This window comes from Arvicanthis niloticus, chromosome 3 (genome assembly GCF_011762505.2).
Source record: "Arvicanthis niloticus isolate mArvNil1 chromosome 3, mArvNil1.pat.X, whole genome shotgun sequence".
Lineage (NCBI taxonomy): Eukaryota > Metazoa > Chordata > Mammalia > Rodentia > Muridae > Arvicanthis > Arvicanthis niloticus.
In genome coordinates, this window is record NC_047660.1 from 73,307,734 (window position 1) to 73,324,415 (window position 16,682).

The window sequence follows — 16,682 nt, forward strand, 5'->3', positions numbered from 1 at the left end:
CCTTCAACCATTTCACTGGGGGATGACCACTGTGATCAACTCAGTATCCTTGAGGCCAAGGATATGTATCAGGATATGTAAACCAGCTAAACCATCCTTTCCTAATACTGAGGATGTGCGTGTGCCCTCATCCTGACAGGCTGCCTGTTCCCTGAGTTCCTTCTCTCTGCCCTGGGCTGAGCATCTGTCAGGATGGAGACAGATCAACAGGTGGTAAGTATCAAAAAAAGGTGATCAAAACTGTTACCAGTCTCCACAGTTTCCCACTGGTTGGAAGCCCCAAGGTAGGCATCATCTACTCCAGGAATTTCCCAGAAGTACCAAACCCGGTTCCACATACCTCTACCTGCCTCACTTACAAACACCAGCTCTGCCTGCCTCTCAACTCATCCGACCAATGGAGCTGTGTCAGAGCTGTACCAAGAGCTGCCAAAGACTGTACACAAGAGGCCCATTAGGGGCTCTAGATCTGGGGTTCAAGTTCTGTCATTCAAGGTCAGCCCTGGGATGACCCATCATCTTAGAGACCAGGAACCCAGCCAAATTTCCTATAAAATCCAAGCCAAGGACAGCGGGGAACAGAGAGTGGAAACAAAGGCGAGGTGGAGAAGCCATCATTTCTAAGCCACCCGAAGCATGACTGAGGTTTGGCGGGAAGGAGGGAACGCATGGATGGTTCCGAAGGAATGCACAGTTTGCAGAAGCAGCAGAGGCTGTGTAAATGGATCTGCATACTTTGGCGAAGAATTTTCCATGATGACATGCCTGCCCGACACCCCATCAGACCACAGGCCGCTTGCTGCCCTACCTCCCACTACCATTCCCAAGCTTAAGGGCCATGGAAAGCAGGGTATCTTAGATATTCTATGTGTAAGAGCATCTTAGATGCTACAGACCAGTGGGAACATCCAACAGGTTCTTCCTTCAATTCTGGGAGGTTGAACCTACTTGCTAGGAAATGGCTCTGGTACCAAGCCACACTCAGCCCCTATTTAGTCTTTAAAATTCTGTCTGGAGCAGGAGAATGAGGAAAGTCTAGAGTGTTGACATTAAACAGATGGGAGAGAGAGCAGAACCATTTCAGTCCCCACCTGTTATCAGATAGAAATCTTAAACTGGACAACCTGAAATGACACAGGGCATGCAAGAATGGAGGTGTGGCTCAATTGGAGAGTGCACACCCAATACCTGTGAGGCCCAGGCACACTTGCAACCCCAGAACTTGGAAGGTGGAAACAGGAGAATTAAGAGTTTTAGGCCAGCCTGTGTAGAGGCTCCATCTCAAAAATAAAAAAGTAAGGAGCCAGAGAGACAGCTCAGGGGTTAATTGTGTTATGTTACTCTTTGAGGCTTCAAGTTTGGTTCCTAGCCCCTACAGAAAACTGCTCACAACTGCCTGTAATATCAGCTTCAGGGAGACCCAATGCTTCTGGTCTCCAGGGACACCTTCATGCATATGCACATACCCAAATGCAGAGGCATACACACACACACACACACACACAGAGAGAGAGACAGACACAGACACACACACACACACACACACACACACACACACACACACACATTGCTGGGTATGGTGGTTCAGGGCTTTAATTTCAGCACTCAAGAGAAAGAGGGAAGTGGATCTCTGAGCTTGAGGCCAGACTGGTCTATATGGTAAGTTCCAGGCCAACTAGATCTAGACAGTGAGACCCCATCTTGAACAAACAAAAACCCAAAATCAAAGAAACAAATATGCCTGGTCTGAAATGACATTGGTTTACCACCTCTGATCATTCTCATTGAAATCCTGAGGAACAAGAAAGATGCCAGAGAAAAGCTGCCTGTGTGTTTTCAAAAAGAAAAGGGGTAAAACTGTAGATATTTTGTTTTGAAAGTTTCTCTAAGGAACCAGGCTGGTCTCAAACTCCTGTGTTAGTCTCCTGAGAGCTGGACACCACCAAGTCTGACTCTTGAAATCTTCCAAATAGGGAGACCTGAACACTTAGAATGAGTAGAGTACATTTCCTTCATTGAAGGGCCGCAGAACTTCATGTCATGTCGAAGGCACTCAATCCCAGAGTCAGCAAGGCGGCTGCAGGGAGCCTTCAACACACTCTTATGGACAAGACAGAAATGTGTCTCGGTCCGTTTAAAGGCAGCTAAACATCCCTAAACAGTATTCTCATTACCATTCTAGACAGAGGTCTCCATGGTCATGCCCAAGGCCTGGCCTCTACAATGGCCTCTTTCATCTACTCAGTGGTACACAGATCATCAAGAGCTTAGCAACTCCCATGGACACAAGATGCAAAATTAAGAATCAGTTCAGAAGAAAGATGACTACAACACCACAATGGGGAAACATGTGAGAATCAACACAAAATGAATGTCTTTTCAATCTTCAAGTCTTCACCATTTGAAACAGAAAAGTGGAGGAGACTGGTGAGAGAGAGATGGTCCAGCGAGCCCAGTACTTGCCAGGACCTGAGTTCAGGTTCTAGCACCCACATAAAAGCTGACTGGTGCAGTGGGCCTCTACATCCACAGGGCTGAAAGCGGAGCAAGGAGGCAGGTGGGTCTGTGAGGGCAGTAAGCTCTGATCCTGTCTCAAAACAGAGGAAGACACTCAATGTGGACCTCTGGCTTCTACAAGTACATTCATACATACATATACCCACCCACCACAGACACACACAGACACAGACAGACACACAGACAAACACACACACACAAACGAAAGAAAAAAAGGAAAAAGTCAGGATAGGACAAAGGGGAGAGTTCTTGGTCTCCACTGACCACAGATCAACAAACGCAAGGGTAAAAAGTAAACCCTAGAGTGTGTTATCTGCCCAGAGTTGGAGACACCAAGTCCATTGTGCTTCGAGGTCAGGCCACATGTCACACAGTGTTCCAACTCTGTGTCAGACTATACACGTCATGTCGATCAATGAGCTGAAGGCTAAGAAGAGCTATCAGGGAAGGGTTTGAGGATAAAGATCTGCCACTGCAGATTCTCACACTGAGAATCAGGATAGGGGTGAGCATTGTCCATCAGGAGATTATACCGGACACACGGAACAGGAGACCTTACTTGGGACCTGTTGTAGTTTCTGGAAGGTTAGGAGATGGTGTTCACAGGGTGTGAACAAACAGAATCTGTCTTCTCACAGGTTTGCTCTCTTGGTTAACAAGAGGACAATACTAGCACATGAAGTGGGTAGCGGGCCAAAGGCACTAAATGCAGTAGCATTCACAGGACAGCCCTACCCATAATGCTTTGCTGCTCCCCTGGAAACTCAAAGGCCACCCGTGATTTGGAAAGTCAGAAAGGACTAAACATCCTCCTGACACAAGAACTGAAAATGCAGGACAGCATAGAGGATAGATAGCAATGCCGGGCTTCCTGCCCTCGCTCCACTGGTAGTGGCGTCCTCACCCTCTCGTGAGCTCGCAGCCTTACCCTCTCGTGAGCTCGCAGCCTCACCCTCTCTCTCTCCCTGGCTTATCAGGAGCTGTGGCTCACCTGCTTTCCTCGTGACTTGCGTGAGTTCTCCAGAGTCACCCATCAAGGACAGATAACCATGGAAGGCGTTCACTCTCCTAAGATCCCCTAACCCCATGAAACACCAGGAAGCCCTACAATGGTGGAAAGGCACAGTATCCTAAAAGCAAGAGTGACAAAGGTAGTCATGCACGCTCCCCAGTGCCCCTCACTGTTTCTCCCCCGCCCACCATTCCTAAATATGGCTGGTTTAGGAATCTGCATGGCTCCTCTCCAAATCTGGAACACGGATGGGGAGAGGAGGGGATGACCACAGTATGGGACAGGAGAGTGCCGCTGTGGCCAGACACCCACTTGCTTGGACTCTGACACATCTATCACTTGCCTGGCTCTTCCTGATTCTGCCAGGTATCAATTGGCATGGAGCTGAAGTCTGAATGTGAACTTGGAAAGGGCCAGCGACTTTTTCCCACTGTATGGAGCCATGGTAGAGATGCACTGCTGGCCACGGTTGGGACCCCACTGGGTGAGGAAGAGGCCTGAATCAGTCTCCCAGAACAAAAGAGCTGACCCAGAGTGGGGGCCATCTCTGGGTCAAGGGAGGGCTGTGGGGGAGGCAGGCAAGAACCCTGTTAGACAAGGCGTCCTGTTCTCAGGGTTAGAGAAACAGCTTTCACGGGAGGAGGTGGCCCCTGTTCATTTGCAGTATTCTTTAGCTTGGCTCCTAAACTCACAAGAGACAATATTTTCATTTTCCTTCTAAGCTTGGAGGATGATGGAGAGAGGGAGCCGAGACTGCACAATCCAGGCCAGGCTCCTGTTTGGGGACGGAATCGAGCTCCCTGCTTGTCACCTTCATCATAAAGGCAGTGTGATTTATTGAGGTCTTCCTGCGTGCCACGGGTTGAGCTCAGCATTTTACATGCCTTTTAGCTCACTTAATGAGGACAGGATTCTGCTGGGAAGACACTATCATTTTTTCCACGTTGCAAATGAGAGGCTGAGGCTGAGATAGCAGGGAAGTCGCCAGAGGTCGCAGTACTAAAGGCTCCAAGATTGGGACTAGAACCCAGGGCCACCTAGGTCCTAACTGTGGTGATCCTGTCCCCTTTCCCCACAGAGGCCACAGGAAGGAGACCTATGCACACACTTCCATCCTTTCCCACCAGCTGAGAAAACAGTGCCTGAAAATCAGTCCAGCCATTCCCACCCAATCCTCCAGTGAGCCAACATCCACACCCCCACTCTAACCTATAGACACCAGCCATCCACACCATTATAGTCAGGTAGGACTTTTCTTTGCATGAGATGGGGGAAACTGGCCAAGGCATAAGCCTATCGCGGGGGTGCCAGCTAACAAGCTCCATGCATCTATTTGGTCTCTCCCATAACTCCTGTGGCTTCCCAAACCCAGCCCCTCTTCCATTCCTCTATTCCTGCCCCTGCAGAACTTTAGTCCTGTGGTGCTCGAAGAACCAGACTCCTTGTGCTCTCACTGGCTGCCTCTGGATCCCTTCTTCAATCCTTTGTGTTCACCCAGTCCCTATGGAAAGTCACCTCACCTGTCCACGGTGCTTGAGACCACAAATATTGAAACCATTAGTCTCCTTTCCATGGCTTTTCCAGACACCACCTGTGTAGCTGCTGAGGTGATATCTGGGCACATATGGAGACAGGTACTGATCAAAGTACTTAAAAAACGTTTCTCTCACTGAATGGCTAGGTCCTGTAAAGCAAGTACCATTAGCCTGTTTTACAGATGAGAAAGCAAGCTCTAGTCCAAGGTAAGTGGCAGAGCTGTGAGTGAACTCAGGCAGGACCACTGTGCTACAGAGGGAGAAGGTAGAACACTGGTTAGACGCTTTACTACAGAGAAGTCAGGTCTATAACACGGTGCCTCAGGCAGTCACAAAGGAAATGTTACATGTCACCAGGATAGATGAGTCTCCTGTAGTATAAACTCCAAGAAGAGGCTTTGTAGTCCTGGAGCTTTGCATTCCTGCCTCGAACAGAGGAGCTGCTGCACAATTAAGTACTGGTTAAGTGAATTTGAATGAAGAATGGGGTACTCCAGCCTCAGCTCATTTGTCTTCAATGTATACACCCCAACATCTTTGAGCATTATTCTAAAATTGGTTTATTCTTTTAAGATAGGGACTCTGTGTGGCCCTGGCTGGCCTGGAACTTCCTATATAGACCAAGCTGGCCTCAAACTTGGTCTATATAAATCCACCTGCCCCTGCATCTCAGTGCTGGGACTAAAGGCTTGCTCCATCATGCCTGGCTATAGGTGGGTTTTAAACAGTTTTATCTGCAACCAAGTAGAGGCTTTTGTCCAGCAGAAAAGGGAGAAGGAGATGAAGATCCCAGAAATAGTGGGTGTCCAGGACAAACACTAAACACTGGGTTGGGGAAGACTGATGACCTCCAGCCAAGGGACAGCATCCCACCTAAGGGAAGGGAAGGAGCAAGGTTAGCCAGGGGATGAAGGTTAGGGGGACAGAAAGAGCCAGGGAAAAGGCCACAAGACAACAGAGCACGCAATGGCTGCACTAGGGGAATACCCACGGGGTGACCAGATTGTCCTTCCTGCAGGAAGGACACCTGTCACCTCAGGAAACCCTCACAAAAGCAGTGGATATATAGTGAGAACAGGAAAAGGAGTATAGAAGTCCTCGCTGACGGATGGGCACTTCACTGACTCTTTGCCAACCCCTCCTTTCCAAATGCACTCACCCCTAGTCACAGACAATCCACTGCAGCGATGACAAACTGAGCCATCTCAGATATGCAGAACCAGTTGGATCTACCTGGGATTGAGCTGGGCAGGGTCTCCCAAAGGCTAGCAACAAGCCTTGGTTAAAGTCCTCGGCTGCTCTTGGCCTGCATCTTCTGAACACAAGGGGAACAATCAGGAGCCAGTGAGGGCTGGCCAAGTGTGCCTGCTATCGGCATGCTAGCCCATCTGTTCTGTCTACATCGGGAGCACAGACACTGTAGACATATGAGATCCAGGTAAAGATCCACTTGCCCACAAGTGGATGCCCATGCCTAGAAGGGAGGGCCAGTGAGAGATGACAACCGTCTCTTTCTCTTCTCATAGCCTCTTGTCACTCGGCTTCCTCAGGCCACGTGGAGAAAGCACTATGCACTTCCATAGTTAGTTGTCATGGGCAGGAAAAGAAACTCAAGCACATATAAAGTGTCCTTATCCACCCTTTGGAAGAAAACCTTATCTTCCCCTGCCTCCAGTTCTGAGCCATCCTTAACAGTTTGCCATCCAACTAAGCAATAGAGCAGGGGCATAGGGGTCAGTGCTGCACTCCTCAGGTGAGGTCAAGGCCTGGAGAAGACAGATGGCAACCTCTTTGAACTTAATCTCTAACTTCCTCCCACCCCCTGCTGTCTCAAGCTTCACAGGCAACAAGTCTGCCTGACACTGGCCTCGTGGTCATGGATGCATGTCAGATAAATACTTGTAGTTTGGGCCTACTGAGTACAGCAACTGTCAAATTTTTAAAGCTACAGACAGGCATAGGTCAAAGGAGGAAGACTTCAAACCATCCCTCATACACCAAAGCAATTAAGAATCAGGGTGGGAAATGAGGGGGGCATGGGGAATGCTAGTGTGCCCACTTGATCAGCTGGCTCCCACTCAATCATATATTCCCCACTGGGATTTACGGACATATAAAAATATCTTGGAATATCTAGAGATAGCTCAGTCAGTGATGGGCTTGGGATGAAGCATGGGACAGGACCTGGACTCATTCCATCTTCACCACCCATGTAAAAAGTCCTGCACGATGACACAGCTTGTGATCTCAGCAATGGGGAGATGGAAGCAGGAGGATCCAGGGACTTACTGGTGAGCCAGCCTAGTTAAATCAGTGAGCCTGAGGACATCACTAAGACCAGTCTCAAACAGTGAGGTGGGCATCTTCTGAGATTGACCTCTGGCCGACATACACACGTACACACAAGTACATGAGCACCCCAAACACACACACACACACACACACACACACACACACACACACACACACACCGGCATCTCCATTCCAGGCCAGGCTAGCCTCTTGAACTATTTTCTCAATGTTAACTAAGGGTTAAGGAAGAGGAGTTAGGCTTGCTTATAAAAGATGAAATTAAGACTTTGACAATACAGAGCCACTGAGCAGGGACTCTCAAGCCCAGGCTAGACTGTCCAAGGAACCATCTTTAAGTTTAAAAGATCAAGCCATGCAGATACATGTTCACAGATTTTTAAAAATTACTCAAAGGTGTTGCATAGTGGTGGAGCACACACCTTTAATCCCAGAGCTCAGGAGGCAGATTGGCAGATTTCTCTGAGTTCGAGGCCAGCCTGCTGTACAGATGAATCCCAGAACAACCAGGGCTACACAGTGAAACCCAAAAACACATAAACAAATAATAAATCCCCATGGTGATATACACCTGCATTCTTTTGTTTTTTGGTTTTGGGGGCGGGGGGTTTCAAGACAGGGTTTCTCTGTATAGCCTTGGCTGTCCTGGAACTCACTCTGTAGACCAAACTGGCCTCAAACTCAGAAATCTGCCTGCCTCTGCCTCCCAAGTGCTGGGATTAAAGGCGTGCGCCACCACTGCCCGGCCACACCTGCATTGCCAGAGAATCGCAAGTTGAAGGCCCACCTGGGCTATACATCAAGATTCCATTTCAAAACAACACTAAAGCAAGCCAACAAGAAAACAATTTCTCTCAATGCAAAACAGAACAAAAACAGAACAAAACAAAAGATGTCAGCAGCTGCCGTTAGTGTGGGGTGGCATGGAGTAGGAGTGGTGGGGTTCCAGCTTCCTATCATTCTGCCTGAGCAGGGAGCATAGGGCAGGGATAAGGAATTCCTGGTATTTCTTCACTGCCTTCTCCCCAGCTCAGGGTGACTGGGGTGCGGCTCAGAGGGCAGCCATAGTTCAGAGCAAGGTATAGGCAAAAGTCCATTAGCACCGACTCCCTCCTTGTGTAGACTGGAGGCCCAGCTCACAGCAGCCTTGCCTTACCCAGAGAGAGGGTAGATGATGAATAGCATCCCCTTTGAGACAGATGATTGATGGCCCCGGGGGAGGGCCACATCACATTGTGTGGCCCTCCACACAGTGTGCTTGGATGTTAGAGTATACCGAGAACTGAGACTCTCCCAGGAACCCTTAGCCTCTCTCCCCACATCTTCTCTATGAAACAAGATCTGACCACAACCTCCTAAGACACCAGTTTTCTACTGCTCAGACCAGCACCTTTCTCACCTACCCACTCCTCTTCCTTAGCATGCTTAAAACATGCACTGCTTTCAGCATTGAAAATTATTGAGCCCTGGCCCAGCTCCCATGTCAGGAGCCCCAGGGGCAGGACCAGTTTGCATTCTGTCTTCCCGACCTGGCTCACACTGGAGGGGAGGCCCCTTTCCTCTCTAGACTCATATTTTGTCCTTGAAGGAGCATGTCCAGTGCCCACCCAGCCCACTGTCCCTTCACCCACTGCAGAAGCAACCAGCCAGAGCACAGGTGAGAGAGGCAACATGCACACACGCATGCAGGCTGCCATGGTGGCCATGCAGTGAGACCCGCAGACCCAGAGACTGGAATAGCCTGAGGGGCAGGGTAGAAAATGACACATTTACTCTCTGCATGCATTAGGGGCACTATAGAGTTATCCTACTTATCCGTGTTAGCATTAACAATCCGTGAAGACAGCATAGTAGATGCCAGAAAACGGGGAGCTGTGTATTTCTTGGACCAATGATACCAGTACTATGGTAACATAACACAGTGACTGAGTTATGGGTAGGTAGCGGACATGGTGTGGATACACTGGATGAGAAGGGATGATTCATGTCCCAGGCAGGAAGTGGCAAAGAGCATGAATTTTCACCATGTGACTCAGAAGTTAGTTAGTTCGAGTTCATGAATTACTTCAGGAATTTTCTGTTGAATACTTCTGGACCGCAGCTGACCATAGGTAATCAGAAATTGTAGAAAGTGAAGCCACAAAGAAAGATTACTGTTCTGTGGCTTCTTGACCTGGACAATATCTTAACATAAGGAAGCGTAAGACTTCGTCTTAGCCACTAGAGAAATGGTCAGGGCCTGAATTGGAAAACTGAGAGAGCCCCAAGAATCCACCTGCCCATGCCTCACCAGGGCTGAGATTAGAGGCACTGTGTCTCTGTGCCTGGATGTGAACCCAGGTTCTCCACGTTTACTGACTAAAGCATCCTCCCCATTCTCCCAAGCAATTTTCCAAACAGCTGCCCTGAACCCAAGGGATTAAGGTCTGCCCCCTCCTCCCCACCACACCCTCACAGTCAGCACTTTGTGTGTGAATGTCCTCTCACCCACCTTTGGGATTCCCCCGTAGCCCTCACAGGCTGTCTCTCAGCAGCATCTGTGGCGCTCAGAGGCACAGCCTAGGTCTCACGCTCTCTCGAACTCCTGAACTCCCAACTTGTGCCAAAGGGAGCAGGGATTTTAGCAGTTCCTTCTGGGTTTCCGACTTTCACAAGCCTGGGAACCCTGTCCTCACTTGGAAGGGACAAAGAAAACAAGGCAGGTGGCCCTGTCCCCATTGTTCTCAGCCTGGGAGGTGGTCACCTGCCCCATTCCCAGCAGCCAGCACTCCTCCCATGAATGTAGAGTTTGGCAGGGACTGGCTGAGCCAGGAGTGTAGTGAAAGGCTGGAGGGGGTCTGAGCTCAGGATGGAATGTCAGCAAGGATGCTGCGGCACCTGGAGGGCTGGAAATCCCTGTGTATGGATGTGGTCACAGAACACAGCTGCTTGCCCAAGAACAGGAAAGGGCCCTTCCCTCCCAAACATGCACACCAGCTGGTCCCTGGAGTGAAGCTCTTAGAATTTACCTATGGGCAACAAGACAAGAAATCTTTCATCTCCCCACAGCACCCTTGAGCCCCAATAAACCACCACTGCCCTCCCCAAAGTGACCCAAGTCCCTGCTCTGTGCTAGTATGTGCTGGACCTTGGGTTTGTGACTTCACCCCTTTCCACCACCAGAATCCACAACCCAAAGTGCCTGGCATTTCTGTGCCCTGACCAACGCCAAGAGAATGAGACTGTATGAGAGGAAGGACAGGGAATGGCTATAGTGAGGCCTCACAGGCCCACCAGACTGAGGATTGCCTTACCATCAAGAGAGGCTTCTTTCCAAGGATGTACTGAATGTGTCTGTTCCAGACAAACAAGCAGGCCTTTCAGCCCCGTGCAGTCACTCCCTGTGTCACCCTGTAGGAGCTCACATGTCCATCACCATCTCCCTCTCCTCCACACAGCAGGCACTAGTACTCTCAGGCCTTCATACCTCTCCCACAACCCCTCTCTGTAACACAAGCCCCTTCAAGGGGAGCCAGGATATCCCTGGATACCTCTCTTACTATTTATAAGTGAGGAATCTGCTTTGAGGGTCAGTGACATGGTTGAAACCACACAAGCAAGCTGGTGGCAGAGCCATAAGAAGCCAAAGGAAGAGTAAAGTCCCTTTCCACAGAAAACCCCGATTCTCCAGTGTTGCCCCCGGGACTGTGTTGGGAACGCCACCCACAGCAGAGCAAGAACGTACAGAGAACACGGAGAACACCACAAAAGAGGCCCAAGGGCAGATGAATACCAACAAGTGCTGTCATCAGGTTGGCACGTGGCTGTTACACTCAGGGACTCAGGGACTCGCAGCCTTGATGGTTACCTGTAAGATCTGTCAATAACTCCAGCATGGGTCAGGGAGGGGCTCATGAGAACCCAACCGCCCCCAACTGAGGAGCTAGGCCCTTGATGCCTGCTAGGGAAAGAGGAATTACTTTTCTTAGGGACTGTGGCTCCCTGTAGGTTGCCCATGTGCACACAAATAGCACTAATTGAGGGGACATGATGGCAGAAGTGACACATATTGGGGGGAATCATGGAGAATGGGGAAGAGCTGAGATGGGTATGATAGAGAACACTGTATGGAATTGTCAAAGGAAAGGTTTTTGTAAAGTTTAAAAAAGACTCCAGGGAGACACACACCCTTATCTAATCTTGACTACATCTTTAGGGTTCGTGTACACTTAGGCTGCCTACTTTATTCAATTCAGTCTGACCTTGAGGAGAGATGGAAGGAGTGACCACAGGAAGCCACTGCTCAAGGTTTCTAAAAACAGCACCTGGAGTAGGCTACAAAGGAGGTCACCGTGGGAACCGCTGACTAGCCATCTCCACATCCACAGCAGACAACCCAGGAAAGAGCTGGCTCGTGTGCAGCTCAGCTGCCCTGCCCTGTGCACACTTGCTTCCTGGCCTCTGTAGCCCAAGTCTGCCCTGAACACACACATGCGTCTTGAAGTTCACTTCAAAGCCCCCAAGTGTCCAGTTTGGGACCCTCCCTTGGGAGCAGCTCAAGGCCAAAGATCCTGACTTTGGAGCAGACATCCCAGGCCCTCACCCCACAAGCAGGTCACCTGGGGCATGCCCTGACACCACGCCATGTTTAATTATCCACATCTGTAAAATAGGAGGACCATGGTTCCACTTGGGGTAGTGTGGGAATCAAGGTGCTGGGCACACAGCATGTTGTTCTAAAAGTGGGTACTGGGGAGAAACGCTGACGTGGCCATGGCTGTTTTACACACAGATCAAAGGTTCTGAGAGAGGCCTCTGTTATGAGGGACAGCTATGTGAGACACTGCTTCTAGACATCACCACTCTGAAGATCAGAGATTGGGACAGTAGCTCAAGCTTGGTGGATTTCCACTCATGTTCCTGTAGGCACCTGCAATCGGGTTTCATCCCCACCATCACCAGTCCTCCCTCCAGTCCTTCATCACACTTCATCATGTTATTGGGCATCTGTTTATCTGGCTCACTCTGGATATTGCCACCTTAATGGGTCAGAGGTGAGACGGCAGATGTCACTCACACTATTTAACCCAAAGCAGAACCTACTAGATAGCATTCCATATTAACCAACGAGTGATGGGGCATGATGTGATTGCCCTTCATGGCTGAGGTGGGTGGGGTGCACCACTAGTGCAGGGAGTGGTATCTGCTTCCAGGCCCCAATGGCTTTCCCCCTCCCCAGAGGTATTGGCCCATTAAGTCATCCTTGTGGACTTTGGAACTAGATTCCAAAGGAAAGAGACTGGGTGGGGAGGGGAGGGCGGGGCTGAGTGAGGAATATCCCAGGTGGCTGAAGGTCCACAACAGGTCTCTTGGTGCATACCATTACCTCAGGTTCTCCAGGAAGGGGAGAAGGTTGTGCTTTCAGATCCCTTGTAGCATCCCAGTTCTAGCGGCAGCCAGTCCTGTTCTGAGCACATCTGCCTAGAAGGGTCTCCAAGCTCCTGCCTCCCCAGTAGGATGACAGCTCCTGGCCCTGTCAAGCTACTTCCAGGTTATACTCCCCACTCTTGGAGGAGTGTGGTTGACTCTGTCCCTTACTATGTGACAATGTAGCGAGCTTCCCCACCCGGCCTGTACATTCCTGTTTCTACCTGTAGCTGTCAGCCTGGATAATGAGTAACTAAGTACCCATCCTTAAAGGCTGATGAAGCAGCCCACTGATTATAATTTGTTTAAGATGACCAGTGGTTAAATTGTAAACCTCTTCACTAATTAAAAAAATAAAAGCCTACAGGGGTGCTAGGTGGCCATATTGACTCCAGGACACATATTACTTGATTGCCTGTCCCTTTCTCACTCAAATCTGGCCTCCAGGACCTGTCTGAGAGGCCATCATTCATCTAGACTCCAAGCATGATCTTGCCCCAACTTCTCCACAAAGCTCCCTGCCGGCTCCTTCTGAGAGCCAACCACCTGCCACAAAACCCTTTCCTTATTGCCTGACTCTAACCTGACCCCACCCCCCCCCCCACCTCACCCCCCCCCCCCCCCCCCGGCTGTGGTCCAAGCCCATTTCCTCTACTTTAGTCACTGGCTGGAGACAGACAACAGCTGGCCTCCATCGTCTCTGGAATAAATTGTACAAGAAACTGCCAGGAACTGGGCACAGGCATCTTGGCATGGACAGTACTCTGTGGGTCAGGAGGAGGGGGCAGTAAGGAATGCTTTCTCTGCCTCAGTGGCTTCTGAGACCCAAAATCAACCCACTAGAAGACTTGAGTCACAGCTTGAGACCATGATACCCCACAACCCCAAAACCATTGGATAAGAGACAAGGAACTATGACCCCGAATAGGCTCTCCCTCTCGAGTCTCACCAGAGGGGCTCTGACTATAGGGATGACATACAGAGAAACCCCAAACATTTGGGGAGAGGGAAAGTGGCCCCACCACTCAGGCATGTGGGAAGGCAGAGAGGTCACCCAGAATAGCTGGCTCTGCTTTTCTACCCTGCATGAATGGTCTCCTGTCCACCAATCGCCACAGGCCAAATACAGTGTGGGATGTGGCCAGGTTAAGCAAAGTGCCGTTTTGTACCGAAGGGATGGAAAAACACAGTCAGGGCTCTTCCAGGACAGAAGGGCTAGGCTGAGGTTGTGGTAGAAGCTGAAGAAACCTCCCACCCTCACTAACCTGGGACCAGGGACAAGCTAGGCAACAGAAAATGGAAACCTATGCTGGCTTAGCACAAGAATCTTACCAAAGACAGACCAAAGACTGCCAACACTAGGGGCCAGAAGGAAGCAGGACCCTGCCCAGCTCGTACCCTGTCCCCTCTCCTTCTCCCAAGAGCTGTAGATGTTTTTGTTTTGTTATTTTGTCTTTTTAAACAAGGTTTCACTAGGTAGTACAGACTGGCCCACAATTCGTTGGCCCCAAATTCTGTGATTTTCTTGCCTCAGCCTTCTAAGTGCACACTGTGTTGTTAAGCAAGAACATTCATTCCTCCATAGCAGGCATGGGCCACATACATGTCATCCCAGCACTCAGGAGAATGAGGCAGGAGGGCCCCAAGTTCAAGGACAGACCAGGCTACATAATAAGACTGTTTTCTTCAAGCAACTACCATAAGCAAGCAAACAAACAAACCAACCCTTAGATTGTTTGAGTCCCTAACCCCCTTCCCAGAACCAGAACATTACTGTCTCATCCCCCAAATCATGGCTTCTTTTTCTTCATTTATAAAATACACGCCTTTAACCCCACCATTCAGGAGGCAGATCTCTAAGTTCAAGGCCAGCCTGGTCTACAGAGTGAGTTCCAGGACAGCCAGGGCTACATAGAAAAAACCCTGTCATGCATGAAAAGCCGAGAGAGAGAGGAGAGAGAGAGAGAGAGAGAGAGAGAGAGAGAGAGAGAGAGAGAGAGAGAGAGAGAGAATGAGAGAATATAACACCTCCCTCACCAGCTCACAGGATAGAGTCCTCTCAGCATTATAACAAAAGGGTGTACAGCAAGCATGTTCCTCAACCACAAACTTGCAGTCTATAGATGTTAGGGATTGTGGGGAAAGATGGGCGGGGTGTTGTCATGGGTGACCAAAAGAAGAACAACTGTCATCATATTCCCAAGTCCCCTTTGGGTCAAGCAGAGAAGCAGACATTCTCCTGTGAGCTGTTTCCCAACAGAGCAGCAGAAAGGGCTGTCTTGGAATCGCCAGAGGGGCCATCGAGCCTCACATCTGCTTAAGCAGAAGTCCCCGAGCTGAGACCAGAGTCACTTAAAAACTACCCTAGAGGCTGGAGAGATGACTCAGGAAGTTAGCAGCATTTGCTGCTGTTCCAAAAGACCTGCGTTTGATTCTCAGCGTCCATGTGGTAGCTCACAACCATTTGTCAACTCCAGTTTCAGGGAATCCAATCCCCTCTTGGGTTTTCTGAGGGACCAGGCACACAGGTGGTGCACAGACACGCATGCAGGCAAAACATCATACACATAAAATATCAACAATAATAAAACTTAACAACCCAGATTCAGACATCATGACACATCCTGCCCTTTTCAGGACTCTCCCCATTCTAATATGAGGCTTCTGGTCAATCCCAGGAAAAAAAAGACAGAGAGACCAAAGGGAGAGGGAAAACAGGAGGCCTTTTTACCTCCATTCTCCCCAGGGGCCCCTGAGCCATTCCTCTCTACAGAGGGACAAAGGGGGCAGCTGTGTCTGGCTGCTGCAAATGCCTTGTCCAGTCAAGGACCAGCACTCCACCCATATGCAGGGTGATCACTCAACCCATGTAACCCAAAGAAGGTGGGACCACAGAGAGCCATGGCTGTTCCCTGTCCCATGCAGCTTGGAACAGAGTCAACCAATTCATTTAAGTCTTTGCTGAGCCACAGCCATGTGCCCAGAAAGGAGCAAAACAAAGGCAGGACAAGCCACTGCCTGCCCAGGAGGATCTGCAGCCAGGCAAAGGTAGAGGCTAGGCTGGCTGATGGAAGTTAGGCAAAAAGATACCATGAGAGGACAGAGAAAGAGAGAGAGCTAGAGAGCAGCAAGGCCAGTCCCTGAGGCCACACTGGCCCCTTCAAGAGAAAGCAAAAGGCTGGAAGAAGGAAAACAAAGGTACAAAGACAGCAAGGCAGCAAGGCCACACCCCTATCCTAATACTCAAGAGGAGAATCACCAGTCCAAACCTAGCCTGGGCTACATGGCAAGAATTTGTCTCAAAAATAAAAGAAAGCAAACCAGACAGGAATAAGCTAGGACTGAGGCAATCACTTAGACATAGATCCCACCCACTTGAAAAACAAGCCCATCTCACCTCCCTTCTCTCTAAGATGTCTTGGATATGCTATCAACCCTCCCTAGATCAGGAATACAAGATGGCTAGGCACACTCAAGTATGTGGTATTATCAGCACCCTCATGTTGTACGACTGTGGCTTAGATATGATCTAAGTGCCTGCCCCCACAAGGGTTCACGGGATTTAATCCCCATGGTGAGATGCTAAGAGGATGGAAATTTAATCCAACTATGGTTTTCTGAGCTGTGCCTTTGGGAGGGAATCAGGATTGGATAAAGTCATCAGGGTGGGGCTCCTATGACTGAATCCTGATAGCTTTGTAAGAAAGCAGATACACACACACACACACACACACACACACACACACACTCTCATAGTCTCATATTCTGATACTTGTTTTTCTGCATGTGCTATGATGCACTGCCTCAGGACGCTGCCAGCAAGAAGCCCATCATCAGACACAGCCTCTTGACTATGGGCCAGAACTGAGTCAAAATAAACCTCTTCACAATGTACAAAGTCA

The 16,682-nt window shown here is 49.6% G+C and overlaps 1 protein-coding gene across 1 annotated transcript in view; it reads right to left on the reverse strand.

The window, feature by feature from the left end:
* The window catches only part of Kcnk5 (potassium two pore domain channel subfamily K member 5), a 43,425-nt gene that overhangs the window by 7,748 nt on the left and 18,995 nt on the right, over nt 1-16,682 (reverse strand). The gene's annotated exons all lie outside the window — the stretch shown is intronic.